Raw genomic sequence first — 5000 nt, forward strand, 5'->3', positions numbered from 1 at the left:
TTTAGTAGTAGCACACACGAGAGTGGTGCAATGACAAGCTAATATCAATATTAATAATGTTTTTAGTGGATTATCAAGCATATTCATTACAGTACATTAGGTACCAATTACTAATGACTTTTTGTCCATGTGTGTAGGTGTACCACCGACCTGATGTCTGAGCCCAAAAAAAACGTCAGTGTTGAGTCAGTGGTGGCTTTCATGGTCTGTTTTACAGTTGTAATTAGGGATGCAAATTATCGAATGATTCATTGATCATTAGTTGACAGCCTCATCGATCGACTTACGATTAATTGATAAGCTCTCTCGAAAAAAAAACTACTAAATCTAAACATTTTAATTAAATATTGAGATAAAATACCACATTTAAATTCATTCTATTTCAATTATTTAATCCAAAGGTGATTTAAATATTCCCACTATTCACACCCCTCTTCACACACACTCTTCACATGCCCATTTCACCTGGGTCTCTTGTCACTTGAATTGTCGATTAATTGCGATTAATGTTTTTAAATTGATTAATGATTGATTAATTGATCGATTAAAGTCGATTAATCAATTAATCGTTTGCATCCCTACTTGTAATCCAAAGTATTAGCCTAGATATCAGGGGTGTCAAACTCAAATTGACTGAGGGCCAAAATAAAAATCTGGAACAAAGGCGCGGGCCGAACTCATCATTTATTTTTGGGTGATTGACGATTAAGGGTGTAACGCCAAAAAAAAAAAAAAGTTTTTCCAATTCCTGAAAAAAATGATTGAAAAAAATGGAAAAAAGAGAAAAAAAATAAAGCACTTAGTGGTCTGTGGAATTTCGCCTAATTTTTGCCATTTTTGAGAAAATGTGTCCTGCATCAACACATTGCATAGGCATGTCATACACACCGCAGGAAAATGAAGTCGCACCACAGGAAATTCACTGCATTATGGCCATTTTAATCCTTTTGTATACATGACTGACATCTGAGCTCATGCTAACTTGATAATGATATTGTGTTTTCCTTGTGTTTTTTAAAGGAAAAATAACAGTTTTGTAGGTTTTTAACCAATGTTACGAAAAAACAAGGCGTCACGTCTCCCACCCTTTTATAAATGGACTGAAATTGTGCGTACATGCACGTCATACTCATAGTTCAATTTCACACACACTCTTTCCCATCATATATGGTAGTTCAAATATGTCTGCACTCTGCACGTCCTGTGACACATCAAATTTCATGTTCAAGTCTTGTTACGCTCTACATTAATGGTGTATGTGGGCCAAATGTAATGCACATTTGAATGATCTCGCGGGCCAAATAAAATGACTCCGCGGGCCAGATTTGGCCCCCACGCCTGAGTTTGACATCGAATGATTTGTACTTGTCAGGGACAGCCAATGTATTTGTATTCATGTTAAATTATGCATGAAACATGGTGTAACTTATTGTTTTCTTGGAATAATTATGCCACAAGGATCCTCTTTTCAAGCAATGACTATGAGGGTTTAAACAATTTACCTCAGAGTTAACTTAGCCAGACGTATTTTAAAACGTCATTGACCCATTTTCCAACCCGTGTTATTAAGCAATCCCTCTTAGTTTGTCTTCAAGTTTGTGCGTTCCTCTTCCTGGACTCTCCTAACTCAGCACTTCTGTAGAACATCTCCATAGTCTCACGCCTGGAGCTGCGGTGGGGTGTAATGAAATGGTTTTAAGGATCCTGGAGTAGACTCAAATCTTGTTGTGGTGTGGGGAGCAGTGCAGTAGTTACGAGCCCAGCCATACAGTACAGCCAGGAGTGTCGTACAGTGGGGGGTAAAGTTTGACTGAGTCACCAGGGCCCCATGTACTGTATATACAAGGGGCCCACACACAGTCCGGTGTATGTAGATGTATGGCTGGGGCCTGGGGGGTCCATTGGAGCTGATTGTACATAGGGCCCGCAATTTGCTGCTACGCCCCTGAGTACAGCGTCTGGCAAGCGTGTGCCTTGTGAAATAAACTCCCACAGTCCTCTTCCCTCCCACCATGACCACTACCTCCATGCTCGAAAAGCATGCTACGAATCATATCAGGGCCGCTGACAGCTTTTGACCGTGCCCAAGACTAAGTCATCTGAAGGGGCCCCCACACCCAATACATGCAGTGCAATAAGGAAGTCTGGGCAACCCTTTCCCTTTGGTCTGGGACAAATGTGGCCAGGGAAGCCAAGTGCGGCCAAATGTGGCCAGGGAAGGGGGCAAAGGGGTCAGTTGTCTCGGGGTCCCAGGGAGACACGGGCCCCAAAATTGGGTTTTCATTACATTTTATGCATTGGCCGAGGGGCCCTTTCAGATGACTTTGTCCTGGGCCCATTAAAAGCTGTCAGCGACCCTGAATGTGCCCTTTGTCCATCCCTGTTGGCCTCCCTGCTACTACTAACCCCATCCTCCCTCCCTCCCTCCTTCCCTCCCTTCGTCTGTTCTCAACCCTGATGATTAGCCCCATAGAAACAGGCATCTGGGCCGCCGTTATTCCTGTGTTTCGTTGGCCTGAACCCAAACCAGCCTGTGGCAGCAGTACAGAAGAGACTGAATGGAAAAGAAACATTTCAGTGATTGTGGGAAATAACGCAAAGGGGGGAGAGGGAGAGATGTTGTAAATTATACCAGGGTTCTTTTTCTTCCAGAGAAAAACCATGAAATCCACCCCAATTAGTCATGTTCTGGTAAACACAGATGTATGAATATGTATCTTATCATAACCAGTCCAAATGATTTGTTATTGATCACTTTTTTTGTATTTTGCTTTGATATGGATCTTAAAAGGATTGCTTTGTCACATAGTGAAAGCTGCACCAGTGTGTGTGTGTGTCTGGGGCACTGGGTGTGTCTGTAGAGATAGCAAAGTTTGGGTCAGGGGGTCAGCTGCACTAGCATGGGGAAATATGGTGACTCCCACAGAATGTGGTGACCCTCACACAACTGAATGATCCATACTATTGTTACTCTTCATAGCATTAATAATAGAAGGGGAAGTACATTTTCGTTCCCCTTAAGACCGAGTGCTCTGTAGTAGCAGGGCCTTTAAGCTTAGTATGGTCGTCTTTCTGAATTTACATAGCCTCATATGATTGCCAAGTCTACTTGTCATCAAATCAGGCTCTTTTTTTTTCTTTTCACTTTCCCATTGAAGTGCCAGAGACTTTATTAGAAAGGGGCTGTGTCAAATTTACTCTACCATTGAACCACCCTCTCTGTCTTGGAAAAAAAATCTTGTCAAGTGGAAAGTTATGGGTGAATGGCAGGACAGTCTTTTTGGCTACTGTCTCCTAGTTGTTGAGAATGTTTACTCTAAGAAGGCCAGTTTCCTGAGAAATAATGAACTAATCTGGAAAAGGGAGTGGTGAGAAAGTAACTCTTGTTAATACATATGACTGCCACTGTACAGTATGTATTTGTGTCATGCAGCCAGGTGAAACCAATATGCCTGCTTAATTTTACATTAACATTAGTGACTTGTAGAAGCAATGTTTTCTCATTACGTCTGCAATTTAATCCTACAGCCTGGCTGTGTGGGGAGACATTTGGCTATCCCAATTAGCTTGGCTGTGATCCAAGATGCCAATTAGACTTCATATTGTTTTTGCAAAACTATCGTTATTAAATTTGCGATTATGTAATCTAATCCCACCTCATTGGTTTTAACTCCCTTGAGGATCGTTATGTAAAATGTAAATCAAAGAAATGGTGATTGTCCTGTCCTCAAGTTACATCTCGGAAAGCAGTGTTTCCTCTGCGAAGTGTTTTTCAAATTGTTATGATGTTGTCTGCCTCATCATCTGTAAATACTTTGTTATCATGGTGGGAATTGTTTCAGATTTAAAGTTATGGCATGGTGTGTAGATGGCACACAATTCGATGTAAAAACACAAATGTGCAACAATTTTGATTAGCCAGAAATTAGATTCCATTTCTTTTATTAACTGCAAGTTGCATCCATACTGCTTAGTTGCATGAAGTTGACCGCGATGCTCAGGAATGGTGTTTCTGCAGTCGCATTACTGAGTCAGCAGCAGGCTTGTGCAGGCCTTGCCAGATCTGATCATTTCCAGCCCAAACGGTGCTCAAACCCTGCCTGGAGGCTCCACATTCCTCCCAATATCAACCAAGTTGTATTGATTTCTATGGCTATAAAACTACAGAAAAACCTGCCACGCCACCCCGTTTCCACCTGCAGACGGCTATCCCAAGCAGCTCAATTGGGCGAGTAACCCCCCAATCTGGCAACACTGGATGTGGGGGTCATCCCGAAGGTGAGCGGAGAGAGTTTTATGACTGGTCAACAAAGGCAAACACACAAAGCAAGCACGCACACACACACACACACACACAAAAATCCATTCCCTGCCTACCCTAAACTAAACCCCCATCCCTTTATCCTCTCTCACCATTCCACTGGCCATCACCAGAGACTGTTGTTGAGGGGGAGACAGTTCATAAGTAGTTTCCTCTGGTAACAATATGACCAGGGCTCTAAATGAACACCAGCCAACTGGCCAAATGCTGGTGAAAATTCAGTTTGGCTGGCAGAAAAGACCAACTTAAAAGACACGTCGACCCTTTAGTGAGTGTGTGTTTGGCTTGTTAGATTTACATCTACTCGCCATTTTGTCTGGTGATGACAAAAGTTAATTGAGAGCCCTGAATAATGACATTAAGTTCTAAGATGCATGTCCATCAGCTGCCATGCCCTTTAGGAGTGAAAAGGGGGTTCCGAATGAATGAGGGAAATGAAAAAAAAAAGTCAGACCCTTTTAAGAGACGAGATTTGATCCCACTTTGTTGCATTGGTGACACATAGAGCAATTTATCTTGGTTATCACCTTAAGAATCTTTGCTAGCAACACTGTTCTCTTGTCCCTCGTGCCATGGCACAGAGGTGGGATTGTCTTTGCTCTGTCAGTTCCCGTAAACTAACTCTCCCTTCCCCATTTTCCCACCTTTCTCTCTCAGGTCTAACCTTTGACTGGTGACG

General features: G+C 42.3%; 1 protein-coding gene across 3 annotated transcripts in view; it reads left to right on the forward strand.

The window, feature by feature from the left end:
• adcy7 (adenylate cyclase 7) overlaps positions 1–5000 on the forward strand; it is a 117423-nt gene that overhangs the window by 42975 nt on the left and 69448 nt on the right. For all 3 annotated transcript variants that reach the window (XM_063188545.1, XM_063188547.1, XM_063188546.1), the window contains exon 2: positions 4979–5000. This exon is cut by the window's right edge and continues 1030 nt beyond it. The gene's annotated coding sequence lies outside the window, so the exon portion shown is untranslated. The remainder of the gene's footprint in view (positions 1–4978) is intronic.

This window comes from Engraulis encrasicolus, chromosome 22, assembly GCF_034702125.1.
Source record: "Engraulis encrasicolus isolate BLACKSEA-1 chromosome 22, IST_EnEncr_1.0, whole genome shotgun sequence".
Lineage (NCBI taxonomy): Eukaryota > Metazoa > Chordata > Actinopteri > Clupeiformes > Engraulidae > Engraulis > Engraulis encrasicolus.